The sequence below is a fragment of the Eumetopias jubatus genome, unplaced genomic scaffold, assembly GCF_037043125.1.
Source record: "Eumetopias jubatus isolate StellerSeaLion01/CBP00866 unplaced genomic scaffold, mEumJub1_p1.0 scaffold_2, whole genome shotgun sequence".
Classification (NCBI taxonomy): Eukaryota; Metazoa; Chordata; class Mammalia; order Carnivora; family Otariidae; genus Eumetopias; species Eumetopias jubatus.
The window spans coordinates 58,768,195-58,785,739 of NW_028274808.1; the positions used below are offsets into that span (position 1 = coordinate 58,768,195).

At 44.3% G+C, this 17,545-nt stretch overlaps 1 protein-coding gene across 2 annotated transcripts in view; it reads left to right on the forward strand.

Moving 5' to 3' along the window:
* The first annotated feature begins 2,225 nt into the window (after positions 1–2,225).
* MFAP3L (microfibril associated protein 3 like) overlaps positions 2,226–17,545 on the forward strand; it is a 39,721-nt gene continuing 24,401 nt past the window's right edge. Inside the window, exon 1 of one of the 2 annotated variants that reach the window (XM_028104345.2) lies at positions 2,226–2,378. The gene's annotated coding sequence lies outside the window, so the exon portion shown is untranslated. Of the gene's footprint in view, positions 2,379–5,488; positions 5,659–17,545 lie in introns of those variants that run through there. The other variant, XM_088021006.1, reaches the window with a different exon arrangement.

Genomic DNA, 17,545 nt, shown 5'->3' on the forward strand with positions numbered 1-17,545 from the left:
ACAGGGAACAAGAGCAGTGCTCAGGAGGTTCCACGAACAATGGAGTCTCAAAGCTGAGGGATGAGGGTGACCCAGCACAAGTTAGAGTCTAGGGGGAAACACTTAAGTTCTTCCCAGGAGTGACCTTCCACTAAAGATGGTGTCTCCAATCATGCTGAAGCTGAACCGGGGCTGGATGAGAGCGAGAGGCTGAAATGAAGCCAACCATTAGTGAGGGTATCTCCCACTATCAGACCAAACGTCACTAGGCAGCTGACCCATCTGCCCATTTCCTTCCCCAGACACAAAACAGACAATTATCCCACTGACCTGCCTGGGCTCACTGCAAGGCTCTCTCTAGAGGGTTCTCGAGTTTATTCACCTCAAGCCTGTAAAATCTCTTCCCTGCAATCTTTCTCCATTTCAGTCTTCTCCTCTGTGACAGAGCATTAAAAGCAAGTTTCCCACACCTGCTTCAAGCCTATTTAAAATAGCATGAGAGCATTCTGCTGATTCTCTGAGAATTTGAAAAAAGGTGGACAGGAGTCGCAGTGAACACAGAATTGTTGGAAGGGAAAAAAAAGTAATATAATACTGTGGAATTATTTGAAAGTGAGGACAAACATTTAATCTTTGATGAAACAAGGGAAAATTTAGGGTTCTAGTGCAAATCAAAAAAAGATTTAGGTTTCTTTAAAGAAAGATGGGCTGAAAAGTTCTTAGAGCTTAAAACGTGTTATTATTGGAGATGCCATAAAGCCAATGTTAAAATATTATTTCTAATTTTAATCTTTTAGGGAAAAATCAGGCTTTGAGTCACTGATAAGCCAGATCCCACGCACCCACACCACCACCACCCCCCCAACACAGGCCTGGGTAGAAGCGACCTGTCCATGTGTCGAAGCTATAGGGAAACTCGAGGGCCCTGCTTCCACCCGCCTCCTGACCTTCGATGTCGTGACGAGCGAGCGCAACTACATCAACGTTGGGCAAGGAGATGCAGCCGCGTGCGGCATTCTGGCACTGTCCGGAGCATGCTCAGTCGAGTCCTGACCCACTTTGCAGGTCCGAGCTCCTGGCAGGGGTTCGGAGGTGCTACTTTGTTCCGTTTGCCAAGGACGGAGAGCAGGAGGAGAGAGGCTGGGAATTGCTTAAAGACGCCTCTCTCCTTGTCAGCAGTCCCTGACCCGGCGGCGGAACATGCCCAGTCTGGCATAGGAGCCACCGGGAACGTGAATGTTGAGAGTCCACCCTTCCGGGTTTTCTCAGCAACCAAAGGACAAGAGGGCGGTACTGGAGTAAAAGGGTCGGTTGGGGGCGTGGCCAAGGGGCGGCCCGAAAGGAGCCAGGGAGGAGGAGCCTGGTCCGGGCCCCAGAAATTGTCTCCCGCAAGCCTAAAAAAAGGGGTGGGGGTTGGGGGGGACGGTGCTTACATTGCAGGACGGGGCTGCCGAAGTTCTGCAGGTGTTTGCAAAAAATCATTTTAGAATAACATAGAATAACATATCTTATTTAAAAAGCACCAGATTGTCCGTTATAGAAAACTGAGAAACTGTAATCAAAAAACAAGAAAATTAAAAAATTCCTGGAACCCCACCCCTCAGAAGCCACCAGTGACCATCCTGCTGTACTTTCTTGCAGCCGCTTCTGTGCGGGCTTTAGAAGTGACAGCAGAGTCACCCGGAAAGGCCTGCGAAGCTTTTGATTGCCAGGTGGCTTCACAGGTGGCCTTGGAATAAAGTAAGTCCAGAGGCTGGACGTTGGCTCTCTCCCGTGTCCCAGGATGGGATCCTAGGAAACCTGTTCCTGGGTGTCCCTGAACAACAATGCGACGCGACGCTCAGAAAAGTTGCGCTGGAAGCCCTGGGAGCGCCCTGCTCCGCAATTATCAGTCACGCTGCCCAAGCATCACAGCGTCGGAAATAAGTGCCCTCGGCTCCAGCAACACCCTAGGCGTGCTTGAGCGGAGCCCCGGGGACAGAATCCCGCCCCAGAGGCTGCGTCGGCTGAATGAGGGACTCCCCGGCACACTCAGCCCGCCCCCCTCCTCTGCGGGCGGATCCCGCGGCTCTCCCAGGTTCGCCCGGCACCGCCCGCTCCGCCCCGCCCCCGTGGCTGCTGCGAAAACCCGGCGGCGACACCCCTCCCGGCCCCGCGCCTCCGCGCCGCCCGGCGAGCCGCACTGGGCATGCTCGGCACCGGCCGGCTCCGGCTGCTGTAGGTGGGAAGCTCCGCACTCCCGGCCTCCCGCGGCACAGCCCGCATCGCTGCCCGGCGCTCGCGGAGGCAGCTCGCCCGCAGTAGGCGCTGCCGGGCGCGGGGCGTGGAGTGGTGACGGCTCACAGGCTGGCCATGGCGAGGGGCGCAAGGCGGCCACCTGAGTGGCGCGGCGGCGTCAGGTTAGCAGGGGCGCCGGGACAGCAGGGGCGGCGGGGCGCGGGTGGCAGGGAGCCCCGCACGGGGTGGGCGGCCGGGTCGCTGCGGCCGCTGGGGCCGAGGAACTTTCGGGCGCTTAGGCTGGCGGAGCCCAAGGAGGAGGCTGCGTGCTGGAGGCGCCGTGAGGTTCCAGTAGCGGGCTCCTGGGGGTCTCAGGATGCTTCGAGATACGTGCGGGGCGGGATCCAGGGGGCCGGTGGGTTGGGGACAGCCACCTCTCAGGCTTGTGCCGTAATCTTCCTACGGCGAAGAGCGCGGTGTCTACAGTGTGATGCCTAGGAGCCTCCCAAACCTCCGGGGGGCAAGGGAACGCCAAGCAGCGGCGGGGCCCTTCGCCGGACTCCAGATCGCTCGGGTCACCGTGCCTCAGTTTCCCCGGGACGGGGGTAGGGTGTACTGTCCCGTGGCCCGGAGGCCCTGAGTTCGTGTTCTGCGCCCAGAGCCGGGAGAGTGCAGCGTCCTAATGCTGCAGGAGTGCGGGAAGCTGTGGGTGCAGCAAGCCACCGCCTCGCGACTGGAGCTCTTGGAGTTTGTCGCATTTGACTCCATAGCAAGTTGACATCGAATTGCTTCATGGCATGGAATGGGGAAACGTGCTTCATCGGCTTAAAAAAACCAAAGTAATTGCAAAGCCGATTTATTTTAAGCTCGACTATTAACTTGCCTTGGCCTCCAAAAAAACTTGAGCTTGCAAGTTGCAAGATTTATAAAGCAAGCTAGCAAAAAAAAGAAGAAGAAGAAGAATGTAGGTCCATTATTTGCTCACACTGTAGAAAATAATCTATTATGGTCGAATTGTCATTGTTTTTAAGGATACTTGTTAGCAGAAAAGTTTGGTTACTGTAGCAGTCTTTATTTTGTGTTAGCTTATATTAAGAATTTGGAAATCTAGCTTTGGAGAAACTCAGTGTTTTTTGTAAAGGTTTCTCACTTTTGCTTCTAGATGAAACACATTTTTTTCAGTTGCTACTATGCTGAACATAGTAAAATCGTTCAGGATGAAATGCAAGATGGAAGAAGATTTATATTCAGAAGGGAGAATGTTTGAACGATGTAGTTCCTACTGGCATTTTACTTTTACAGAAAAATGCAGTTAGTAGATCCCACTGGGGTTTCTACTGTTGGTTTTTGCTAAAACATTTAGTACCATTACCACTCTTAGGATTATTGGGTTTAATCAGAGCTAGGTAAACAATCCTTGTTCTAGTGGCAACCTGTTCTACCTCTCAGGCTATATCCTCAAGCCTGTTTCCATAAGTACCACTTAGTAGGTTCAGTTGTTTTATTTATTAAGCTTATTACAAAACTTCTTGTTTGCATTCTTGACAGACCTTAATAGACTTCGGAGGTGCATTGACTTTTCATTGGTTTGTGAATAGCCTTTAATGTTTGTTCTGGCCTGAGATGGCTCCAGCTCTAATTCCAGATCCTCTGAGTAATTTCCCCAGGGAGTTTTATGCTTAGCCTATACATAACCAAGATTTAAGAACAGGAAAGGCTTGAAATGTCCAGACAACAACAATAGCAATGACATGATAGTCTTTCTACAAATTAGGCCTGAAGTCCTCCATCTTAGCCCAGTTGGTTGGTTGGTGGGTGTTCATTGCTCCTAAATGTACTTCTAAATACATTCACAGAACAATTTAGAAGTTTGGGGGAAAAAACAAAAAAACACAAACACTGAGAAATTGCACTTCCCTTCTCTATAAAAATGCACCATGTTTAAAGTCGGCCTTGAAGCACCGCATACATGCACAATTAATCCTGTAGAGCAAGTCTTGTGTTCTCAGGCTGCATTCCCAAGTGGCAGTCAATAATGTCTCCCCTTAGCTTTGGCTTCTTCTTGACCTAGAGGAAGCAGCAAGGCCTAAGTGTCTCTCTTTGTGAATGTGAGGTTTAATACGGATCAGTAGGCCCCCTTTTGGATCTAAAAAAATCCCATTTTTTCAAGATTAGGAAAATCAGTGAAATTTACCAAAAGGCATGTTTAAACACTGCTTATTGCCTCAGGAATTCCACAAGAGAATGGAGTTTCCTAAATGAAAATGACCAAAACTGATAAGATTTAGGTCCAAGAAGGGTTTTACTATTGCTAATGAAGAAAAAATAGCAGAGTAGACTTTGTATTCAAATTAGGAAACAGGTGATCAATTCTTCTTTTTCGTTTCTTTTCTTTTTTTAAGATTTTTATTTATTTATTTGACAGAGAGACATACAGCGAGAGAGGGAACATAAGCAGGGGGAGTGGGAGAGGGAGAAGCAGGCTTCCCGCAGAGCAGGGAGCCAGACTCGGGGCTCGATCCCAGGGTCCTGGGATCATGACCTGAGCGGAAGGCAGACGCTTAACGACTGAGCCACCCAAGCGCCCCCAATTCTTTTTCTGTGCCTGTTGGGTTCTTTCAACTCAACTGCTAGGCATGTAATTTTTTATTTTATTTCCATGTCTTCAGATTTCTGTACTGTATGGTGTTGTTAGTGACATTGGATATTCATAGCAAACTCTTGGCCTTTAAAAATAGATCTTCCCGCATTCACATGGCCATAATTTATTCAACCTCGCCTTCGGATTGTAATTTGAATAGTTGAGTAGTTAAGGCTATTTTAAATTTTGTTTAATTTTGAACTTTTTGTTCTACTTTTTTTTAATGAAAAACTTCCAGATACTGAAATACCAAATAAATATTGTGGCAAAGTGGCTTTTAACCTCCAACGTAGTATAGTCAGATTTGTTAGATGAGTGTCATTTTTTGGAACTCAGAAATGATTCAGATAGTATCACTTCCATCACCTAACGAAGCTCTTGGGGTGCAGCTTGCCCTTTTCCAGCCATGCCTCAGAGGACACTTAAAACTGACATGTTGTGATCCATGACAACTCACATTAAAGTTAGAAATCTTCTTAAAAAAAGAAAAGAAAAGAAAAGAAATATTCTTAGATGTGAATGGTCTAAGTTTGCTATAATGCCTCCCTGGAATGGTTGAAGAATTAAGGGGTTTGATTGATAATGGGTTAGGACCCAGTTAAGAGCTGTCGGAACTAGTTTCTAAGCTGTACTCAGAAGCCCTGTGAATTTACTGTCTTGCCTCTGCCTCCACCTAAGGTCTTCACTCATCAAAATATCACATTCATTTTTCTTCCCCACAGTCCTTAATAGTTAGGCCTCAGGGGCTCCAGAAATGAATAAGACTTGGTGACTCAGAATCTAGCCAGAGAGACAGACTTGAGGACAAACTATAGTGCAAGGTAAGTGCTCCAAGAGAGGTATTTGTACATGGGACTGAGGAGACAAGAGAAATGAGCCCCTTGGGTTGGAGGAAGGGGGTGGGGCATGAAAATAGTGACATTTCCATAGGATCTTAAGGAATGACTAAGGAATTTGGGCAGAAGTCTTCAAAGCAGAGAAGTGAACTCTCCAGGCAGAAGGAACACCACTTTGGTAGTTAGAATAATGGCCGCCCAAAGATGTCCACTCTGGGACTTTGCAGATTGATTAAGTTGAAGATTTGGAGATGGAGAGATTATCTGGATCATTCAGTGGGCCCAGTGGAATCACGAGAGTTCATATAGGTGAAAGAGGAAAGCCGAAGTCAGTGTCAGAGTGAGGCCATGTGAAAAAGATTCGACTGCCCCTTGCTGGCTTTGAAGATGGAAGGGGGGCACAAATCAAGAATGCGGGCAGCCTCTAGAAGCTGGCAAAGGCAAGGAAACAGATGCTCTTCTAGAGCTTCCAGAAGGAACACAGCACTGCCAACTCTCCGATTGGCCTAGTAAGATCCCTTTTGAACTTTTAACCCACAGAACTGAAAGACGACACATTTGTATGTTAAAGTCACTAAGTTTATGACTTAGTGTCATAGAAAGGAACAGTAGAAAGCTGATAACAACCATTATGCAAAGAAAGTCTTGATATGATGGAATAATGAGCAGAGGCAGGAGAAGGAATGAAATGGTCCTTTCATTGTGATAAACTTGGTGCCATGCAAAGGAGTTTGGATTTTATCCTATTACATATAGAGAAACAATGGGAAACCAGCTAAGCATTTTTAAAGAGGAACAAGCAATGAAACACTGCTGCAAGATTTATCTTCCTAAAAAAGCAATGTATGGCCACACCCCAAGTTTCATACAGCTGTTTGACAAAGGGTGTCTAGCCAGAGGTGGTCAGTGACAGAAATCTGGAACCCGCATGTATATAATTCAGTTCTCTGAATTGATCTGAGATGGCATTTGTATACATCTGTGAAATTAATAGCTTAAGAGACTCTTATTCACAATTTGTAATAGAAGAAGGTCATAAAAAATAAAGCAGAAGGGCCAAGTCTCATTTTGACTACTTTGTTTCTGCCCATTGTCCTCTTAGCAGACAGCTGCTCTGCTGGCTGTATACCATGCAGACATGACCAGAGAGCCATGAAAGCTCAAATCTAATGCAGTTAACTTGAGATGATGTAATGTCACCTGGGCCAGCTCTGACCAGTTGCTCGTAGCTTGTGGGATGTTATGGGCTTGTACAGGCTCAGCTGGGAAATGGCCAAAATCAACTAGCAGTCTTCACTATAGGCTCCGTATTTGCCAGGGTATGGATGAAAGCTATGATACTAGATGACCTAACTTCTGTAAGAAATTCAGTCATTCTTTCCGAACATATTTATTCACTCTGTCTCTGATGTTCAGGGGCTTAATTTCTGCCTCATAAAAACTTACAGTCTGGTTAAATTGACATCTCTGAGTCTGGAAAACCTCAACTGAAGAAATCTACCTTAGTGTTACAAGAGAGGCTCTGAACTGAAACTAAACTATATGTTAGAAAAAACTGGTAAGACAAAAATACACTTTTCAGACAGCATGAGCAAAGGAAGCCCTTGGCTGGCAAAATCTGAAACTGGAAACAGTGAGACTTAACTAAGAATCATCTTAATAAAAATAAAACTGTGTATCTACATTGTCTAGCTCCCTTTTGTATAACTTTTAAGATTTTTACCCAAATGTCCTTATAAAATGATGTAATAATTATTGTTTACCACTGTAAAGGACTAGCTCATTGCAAACCATTCCTCTTTCTTGAATCTCCTCTGCCTTGGTCTACTGGGATATGCATCCCTAGTTCTCTCCATGCTTATTTTATTTTATTATTTATTTATTTATTTATTTTTTATTGCTCTTTCCCAAAAAGAGGGTCTGTCTCTCTTTTCTCTGAGTTCTAACCTTGGTCTTCTCGTCTTGTGGTCTACTGTGTTCCTTCTGGGTGATTTCTTTTTCCTCATGATTGCATCACTAGCCCACACACCAGTGTCTTCAAATCGGTATCTTCAGATAAGTTTCTCTCATCCATTCATTAGTTAATTCATCAATCCATTCAACAAATATTGATGACCTGAGAGCTTAATGGTGGGGCAGATGTGCACAAAAATAATTGCAGGGGGAAAAATGAAGGTATGGGTAAAGAACAGTGAGAAGAGGAGTGTCCGGGGCTACCTGGGGAAGTCCTAGAGGGCTTTTGAACCAAGACTTAAAAGCCAAGTAGGGGTTTGCCAGACATGTAAGGTTAGGAAAGGCAGCATGGCCAGCTGGAGACACAGAGGTGCTGTGGGGCATGTGAGGAGGCCAGGAAAGAAGAGGGGCAGGGGAAGCTCCAGAGATGAGGTTAAAGAGGTGGGTAAGAGTCAGATCATGAAGGATCATGTATGTCCTGCCAAGAACTTTACATTCACACTACTGACAAAGACACGGAATATGTTTTAAGTCAGATCTTTCAGAGTCAGCTGATTTCGGTGACAACCTGGTATGTGGATTGGAGGCAGGCAAGGCTAGAGGGAGGTCAGTGAGGAAGGAGTCTGGTAGAGTGGTGCCGGTCAGAGACAATAAGCACATGAAGCTGGGACAGACCAGGGGTGTGATGGCCACCTGGGCAGGGAAGGAAAGGAGGCACCGGGAGCAACTCCCATGTAATCGGATTGTCTGTGTCAGGTACTGCTGTGTGGAAGGTGCAGTCTCTCAAGAGTTCTGCTGAGCACAAGACTTTGCAGGACCAGAGACACTGACTTCCACTGCACGGACTTAACCAGAGGGACCTAATGCAGCACAGGAGCGGGAAAGCCCAAACACACAACTGTGTGTGGAGGAGGAAATCAGAATTTCCTTGCCAGGCACGTACTTTTAAGGGAGACATCAAAGAAAGAAAGAAGGAATTGATTCCCTGATGGTTCATCAGCTTCTGGGCAGAAGTATTTGGGGATGCTAGTGAGGCTGAAACGATATTGATAAGGGGTAGACTTCCCTAATTCTGGATTAGAAGGTAACTGTCTTAGAGGCTGGGCTGAAGTTGACTCTTTGTAATCCATGGAGAAGAGGAAGTTTGCTGAGCAGGTATTTAAATATAATTCAAAGTCTTTCCTTCCACTGAGGGTTTGAGTTGGCTGATTGTGCCAGGTAGGGTGGGAGGGAAGGCTTTGCTCCTTAAGGAAGTAAATGGATTGGAATAAAGTGCTCCAGAATTACTCCTTGACAAGTCCCACCCTGTTCAGGATTCAAGGGCCCCGGCTGGGGCTAATGCACTTCATTTTCATCGGTTTATTAAAGCAGTGCCTCTCCTAGACAAACTGGGATGCATCTGTTCCAGGCTCTGTACCTTTCTGTGCCCTCTTGGAACTAGCAAGAACTCTATAATACTTGTGAAAGTGGGACCTATTCCAGGCTGACCAGTTAATTCTTCCCAGTGGCCAAGCTCTCCTGTAAAGAAGTATGTGTATGTTTAGGCATTGTGTTTTCTTAAAGATGCAAAACCCACTTTCCTTGGTCTTCAGCATGGGGAGGTATTTGAGTAAAGACTGCATTAGTATTTGGCTCCAGGCTTTACCCAGGACTTTGTTCTGAGTCTTTACACCCTAGGCTGGCCATGGGATGGTTTGAACATCTAGTAACCCTTGAGATTTCTTACTTCTTAGCTGCTAGTGCTAACTTCACTTTGTAAATTCCTGCTTCGTTACCAAAGCCAGGCGCTGGGCTGCATTGCTCTTACTAATCATGCCTGTGCTTCTGCTCATGCTCTTTCCCCACCCACCTTTTTACCATTCCTGTTGTCAGTCCCAAGTTGGAGGGAAGGTTTTTTTTCCTTCAGGGTTTGGACAACCCTGGATTTTTTGGTGTCCGAATGAGTCTTGCTCTTCTTAGACTTCCCAAAGGTAACTTGGTTTTCTCCATCTTAAAACACTTTTGAGGAACTCGAAATTAATTTCTAGAAAACACTTGAGTATTACCAATACTTTGCTTCACTTAGGGCAGAGCATTTCTCCCTGTGCTGCTGGACCCAGGGCCTCTAGTGGACTTTTGCTTCCCTCCTGCCTCCTAGGGCATCTCATCTGTGTTACGGCTGTCTCCCCTTCTTTCACTGGTGTGTTAGTTTTTACTTCCTAAGAAATGGATCATCCATCCCAGAATCTTCTTCATCATTTCTCCTAAGCAGCCTTAGAGGCCCCCTTATTAAATAGAATTTCTGGAGGAATACTCTAATATCCCAGAGTTCTTGAGATGAGAATGCACATCAGATCCATTACATGAGCCTTGCAAAAACATACTATAACATAGATTTTTATTTTTAATTGGCATGCCGTGTTTATTTCCATCCCTACTTATCTAAACTAAGCCATTACTCCTGCTGAGAAAACTATCCTGTCTCCTTTATTCATCCTTCAGGATTTGACCAACCCCAGGGAACATTCTATGACCTTTCCAGCTGGCCCTCTGAATTTCTGTGGTATTTGCCCAGTTTAGTGCTTAATTATATATTGCTTGGTATGCAGTTATCACCAAGATTCTAAGCACCATTAGGGTAAAGAACTGGTCTTAAAAATTTTTTTAAGCCCACAGCAATTGGTACTAACCTGATAATAGTGGCCTCATAAATACTTTGAGTTCAGCTTAACTGATATAACTGACTCTTAATTTTTAATGACTTAGCTGAATCTGTCTGCACAGGTTGAGAAATCATTAACATCTGGCAAGTGTGCTCAGGGCCTTTTCCCATCAAAGCTGAGAGAATAGCAAAGCTTCCTTCAAAACTCTGTGTGGCAATCACTAAATCCATATTTTCAACTTTCTTCTGGTTTTTTGTTCAGTTAAGGCAACTTTCCATATTGTTGCACTGAAAAACACTTAATTTTGGGGAAAGGTTGATCTTAGGATATGCACTAAAGTCAAGCTAGAAGAGTATTTGGATTCAACAAAATTTTGAAAGATAATTGATTTTATGTCCAAAATTTTAAAATAATTTTTAAAATAAAAAACAGTATTTCAAAATAATTAATTTTAAATAAAAATTCTGACAGCTTGGGTGCTTATGACATTTAGACAGTTTGGCCAAGCCGTGGTATTGATTCAGTGATATCTGTGCATGGGCCATAAGAGCCAGGGGGTGAGGGGAGACGAGGTTCTGTGAGGGGCTTCTCATGGGTTGGCGGCTTGGTTTCTGCTGCTTTCACCGTCAGTGGGGACAGAAAGAACACCAGGGGCCTGCCCGTGTCCTAGGGTAGTGTGAGACTCAAATGGAATACCATCCGTGAGAGTGTTTTATAAACCATAAGTGCTAGGTAAGCATAAGGGACATTGTTATTGAGCTCTTAATAACAAATCTGATAGGGTTTGAATTACAGGATCTCTTCTGATCTGTTTTTCACTAAGATCCAGTTCCTAGTGTCTGTGAAAAACACTTGGCATATGTGATTCAGGGAAATACTCATTATGCAATTCCACTTTGTGATAATAAGCTGGTAAAGGAGGAAGGAGGAAAGGCTTTTTTAACTACCCTCTTCAGTTATTGAGCATATTTTTTCAAAAAGGTGAAATTTTACTCTGCTGAAAGAAGAAACCCAGTGTAATCCAGTTCCTATACCGTGAATCTGAATGGCTTTAATCAAACAAGCAGAGAGATAAGGAGTAAGGGATGGTTTCGACATTTGACGTATAAATTAAGTAGGCAGTTGCTTTTCATCTCAACAATAAAAAGAATGCATATTTCAGGCATAGAAAATAGTCCCCAGATACATTACGCATGCCAGACAGCAGCCCCAAGTCCTCTGACAGACCCACTCCCTCAGCCTTGCTCCAGGGCTGTGTTGGGAACAGCTCAGCCCCTCAGGGCTCTCTGCAAGGAAGGATGGGTTTCTTGAAGACTGACTTTTAAAGAAATCTTGGTTTATATTTTAAAGTTAGTTTCATGGTAAGGAATAGACCTAGTTACCCAGAATTTCTAAGAAATCGGTAGAATTTGCAGGAAATGTAGGGCAAATGTAGATACCCAGTAAGTTAATAATATGTCCAAATGAGAGGGCATAGAACAAGTATAAATTCACTCAGCAGATATCCAAGCCCTTGCAATGAACACAGCATGTTTCTAGACACAGGGATACGACATGCACCAGCGAACAATGTCAACAACAGAAGTCAGTCATTCCAGGAGCTCACATCTGCATAGGAACAGGGTAGTTCACGGTATGAGGAAAAAGGCAGGGTAAAGGTGACAAGGCCTGATGGGGGTTGGAGCACACTATTTTTTTGTAAGATTACCAGGGAGGGCCTTGCTAATGAGGTGACATTTGAGAAAGGAAATGTAGGAAGTGAGCCTTGCAGGCACACCAGGGACTTATTTCAGACAGAAGGAATAGTAAGTGCAAGGGTTCCAGTATATCTGGCACATTCCAGGATTAGCAAGGCCCAGTGTGGCTGGCAGGGAGCGAGAGAAGGGTAGAGAGGTCAGAAATGAAGATTGCGAGGCTGCTAGGGGCCAAATATTGTAGAGGCCATGGGAAGGCTTTCTCTGGTCTTTACCTTTGAACGAAGAACCCCTGGAAATGTACATTGTAATAATTTAAAAGTGTTTGTGTTTTATTTTCATTTTCTTTGAAGCTTCCCCATGCACAGATTGTTACTAGTCATTAAAAAAGGGGGGGGAAATGTAATGAACACCTGGATCCTAGGACAATCAATAAATATTTGAACACCAACTATATTTTGTCATAGTGGAATTTCATGATAAAAATTGTACCCCTAAATGGCAAGAGCAGACCCAAGACCTCTCTGTTGTGAATTATCAAGTGAAATGAAGATTTCACGGCCCCAGTTGGGGGACTGTGGTATGCCTCGACCAGCCCCTCAGTGGTACAGCCCTGCAGGAATCTGACATGATTCACCTCAGCAGTGTGGTGAGGGTGTCTGAAGGCTGTGGATGGAGGGTCCAAAGGTCTTGGGAGCTTGAGTCGGTTTTGTTTTTCATTATATTGCTTAGGATGTGAGAAACACTCAAGAAGTTGCCTTCCCTATGGAGAACAAGTTACCATGTGCTGTATGATGCACAAGCTGGTTCCTGGGCCATCACCAAGTCACAAATGGCTTGGCGACCACAGTTCTTTGCCCTGATCGAATTTCCTGCAATGGGATCTTCATTTTACACAAAAAAGTCCCTGCTCTTTCCCTCTCCCACCCCCCCTTCTTTACCACTCACCATTCCATCCCTTGGCCAGCCCCATCCACACTCCTGGTTGTCATGGTCATAGAATGGTAGATCAGAAGGGGCCTAAGAGATGGGTCTGCAGCTGAGAGGGATCAGCTGACTTTCAGAAGTCATCTACTAGTAAATGGCAAAACTGAGGAAAGGAATTTGTGGGTTTTAATCCTAAAATGCTAAACTAGTTCCCTCTTCACAGCTCATCCCAAAATTTCTGTTCTTGACTTTAACCTCAGGGCCTATCCCATTTCTCATCTTAGGAACCTAATTCCAACCCTTTGCTGTATTATGATCTCAGTTCTCTGGCTACAGAGAGTCCTGTAGCAAGTTCCTCTCTACATTGGTTATCCCTTGAAACACTGGATGTATTCCTATTAGACATTACTATGTGTCTTGTTTGGGTACTATTAATACTGTCCTTCATACTCATGATAAGTGAAATAGCTTTATCATGGGCTGTCCAAGCACAAAATAATCAACCACCCTCATAATATCATGTCAGTGGAAAACTGCCCACAAGTGCATTACATCTGGCCAGTTGGGAAGCTTTCTATGTCCAGTCAAATGGGGAAACTGAGAAAGGCACTTTTACTCTGAAGGCCTAAGGAGGTTACAAAGTATACGAGAATCCACAAGAAAATGTAATTGTTGGCAATTGCCTCAGGCCATATATCCTATTTAGGAAAGCAAGTTAAGAATATTGCTTCTGATTTATAGAGGAGTATACTCTGCTGCACGGCAGACATGCATCTGCCTCTTCTGTCTGGGCAGAGAGCTGGCCAGCCTGGATCTGCAGGCAGGCAGCTAGGGGTCAGCATCTCAATAAAACATCTCCCTGATACCGTGGGATCCTCTGGCCACTTTTCCAGGCTGGAGAAGAGTTCTTACTCATTGATGTGTCCAGCCTTCCAGATGCCCATCAGCACCTGCCTGACTTCACTCTGGATATAGGGGTTCATATATTAAGTACATCAAGAACTTCTGAGGAAATGGGCTTGAGATGAAATGAAAAAAAGAAATGAAAGTTGGCAGAAGTAGTGCTATAGATTAGCAGGTGACATAAATTAATTGTGCTAGAAAGAAAATGTGAATCTCTCTATACACACACTCCAAGTGTGTAGGGAAAATATTTTGAAAGGACACAATTATTTTTTAAAAGGGAGGAGATACTGGAAAAAAAAAAAATCTTGTGAATAGGGACAGGAAGAGAAAGACATAAACAGAGGTGCTTCTGAACCAGCTTTAGGTTTTATAGGTGTATAGAATCTGATAAATGATGGTGTCAGAGATTCAAGAAAAATGCCAAGACAGCATCTTAATCCTTTTATCTGCATTGTAATGTGTTTTGGGTATTGAACTGGTAGCATAAAGGCACCATCCACCATTGCATCTATCCGATTTGTATTCATTTCCCAGGTTTGTGGTTTATTCCCTGGACCATTAGATTCTGGAGGAAACATCTCTCTGATCAGTTAAGGATTTGCATTAATTGGGCCCGAAACTATTTTAGCCTATTCATTTAGAAGGAGAATTTGAAGAAGCTGAATACACACTGAAACATCAGTAAACTCTTCCAAAAGATATACCTATGATTAGAATAGCCCTCAGTGCATGTTTCAGCTGCTGGGACAACTCAAGAATTGCCTTTGTGGAACCAAGACATTGTAATGTAATTCAGGCCAATCTGGGTGTGAGCTTTTTATCCTGGTTCTAAGCCACTTAAAGTATGTGATGCTGGGAAATTGCTCATCTTCTGTGGGCCTCCCTTTCTCATCCTGTATAAAGGAATACCTTTATGAAAACACATGAGTTTTTCCAGATCTAATATTCTAGTTATGTGAACAGATATGTACAATAGACCTATTTTTATCTTGCCTAATGATAATTGTACCTGTAGAGGAAAACTTTTACTATAATTCTCTTTCTCTTCCTCCTTTTTAAAACATTACATTTCTGGGGGCTTTATTTTATATCAGCCTTACTTTTAATCAGAAAAACATACCATGTGGGAAATTGTGATGAAGATCCAAGAATGGTTTCTTAATATTATGCACCACCAAAAGTAAAGTATTACAAAGATGGTATCTCTGGGCCTCGAGTTCCTTTTCAGGTTTGAAAAACAGTGATTTAAAACAGATCCGTTTTTGAGAAGTATGTGCCTTTTATGTATCGAAAAAATAACAAAGCATAGAATTCTGTAGAGGCCTGAACATTAGCGCAGTTGGTAAAGTAGGATTGAGACCTTTTGTTCTAGCTCCTTCTAAATTGTTGGGTGAGCTTAAAAGAGCTCATCTGGTGACCGTTCACAGCAGTCCAGCAAGTTAGGGTATACGTTCTGTTCTGCCCATTAAGTAGCTATAAATTATCCCAGTCCCAGGCAGTTAATAGACAAAGGGGGTGCCAAGAATGCCACGAGGGTTCTTAGTCTCTTCCCCTTCTGGGGCTGACTACTCTCCTGAGACAATGCTACTTCTCCCATGATATGCTGCTATATAGCTCCCGGTTTGTGACAGTTGGTAAATGTCAGTGCCGTGGCGTCTCCGTGTCCTCCCAAACCGTCCGTCCGTGGGGACTTGCAGAGCAAGGAGGGCACGAAGCCAGGAGGAGAGGGTCGGGGAACAGGCAGGAGCCGCCACGGGCTGTGCTCAGCCACGCAGCCAGCAGACAGGCCCTCATCCACGTGTAGCCGCACCTGGGCACCACAGCCCCAGGGAGGTGCTGGCTGCAATCCGCAACTCCTGCGTTCGTGCGTGCCCCACACACAGTGCCAGGCGCTGGTTCTTGGACAACGAAACACTCCTCTCCTCTGAGAGCCGTTGGTGTGACCTGAGGCACGGCTGCTCCAGAAGTCCAGAGTTCCTTTCACCCACTGTATCATCAGGCACTCATTAAATCCTGTACGTTCTAACTCCTGCACCTCTTTTGGATCTGCCCACATCTTGGCTGCCCCGCTGCTCTTCGTTCACACCCCTCCTTTCCTTCTTTCCTTCCGGCATATTGTAGTAAGCCTCTAGCCACCTCTGCATCATCAGCCACACTCTGAGCCCGGTGATCTTTCTAAACACGAAACTGGCCATGTCACTTCCCCCTTCCCGAAGCTGTTGAGGGCGCCCCATCCTTGGTATTACACACCATTCCCTTCATTATTTGGATCAGCCTACCTTTCCAGGCTTCTTCCCCCTCCTTTCTTCTATATACCAGGAAGTGGTGCCTAATTCCATGCAGCTCCCTAAATGTACCAGGTTCCCTCCAGTCAGCATTTTCTTGAATATGCTCTTCCTCCTTTGGGGTCAGCTTCACTCCCTTGGCCTATTTGGTGAACTCCTTTATAATTGCACTAAAGGGCCACTTCTTATAGAATGTTCTTCCTGGCCCTTCCAGACCACTTGGGTCTCCTCTCCTGTACCCCCAGAGGATCTTTGACCTCTTTCTGATCTGTCAGTTTTCATATTGCCTTTAATCGTTGCCTTACTTTTCTCTCTCCACCTACTAGATTTGCAGATGACAGGGGGTAAGGACTGTGTCTTACCTTTATACTCCTAATCCTTGGCAGTATGCCTGGCACAGAAAAATTTCTCTGTTAATGTGTATTGATTTGGATTGAACTGACCTATCTGGGTGCTTCTAAAAGTAACCTAAAAACAGTGTTCTTCCATTCTTTCATGTAATGATCCCATTTGCCATCTGAGTGAGCAATTACCTTTGTGTTATTAGAGGTATTAAGAATCTCTACACATATAGATTCCAGAACATCTATAGGAAGGAAACAAAGACAGTATGAGTCTTTCTGCAATATAACTGGACATTGAGATAAAACTTCTTAGACTTAGCACTTAAATGACTTGATTCTGGACTGTCATAATTGCTACAGGAATATTGTTGTTCTACAAGTTTTTTGGACTTTGACTTTGGATCCTCATAGTCCATATTCAGACACCACCTTAGCTACCTAAAAACTCAGTATATGTTGATCTTAAAAGAAGTTAGGGGAGTCCAAATTGGGACCATAACCAAAATGGCCCCAGTTGCCTACCAGTTTTTAAAAAGTTAGTGTTTATGACGGAATGAGTATTTCAGTGTCTCTCTTCATGTCCCATGAAGTTGGGATTTCTTCTCCTTGCTGCAAGAGGAGAAACCTATCAAGAATGTGTTCTAAACTAAAAGGCAGCCTTTGTGTCTACGGCATCATTTACACACAAATGAAAATAGTGGTGACTCTCAGTAGATGTTGTGACAAAATCCAGTTATGTAACTATAAAATTACTCATCATAGTTGGTGGGGAAATGTCAGCATGAACTGTGCCAAGAACAAACAATAATGTATATTCATTTAGTCCAAAACACCCTTAAACAAGGGGCCCTTTCCTCCCAACTCCAGAAATACATGGTTAATAGTCATGTTTTATTATAGGTAAGGGAAAAAAATAAGATCCAAAAAAGCATTTTATTACATGCTTTTAAGATAAAGTACAATCATTGGGAAATAGGGAAGAGGCTGAGTAAAGAAAGGACATTTGATGTTTGCTAAATATTTTCTCTTTTGTTTTATTTATAGAAAATGTTCTATGACAGTTTTCCCAAAGGCCATGAGTAAACACATGAAGCTTAACAATTTGTCCATTGTAGCTTTTG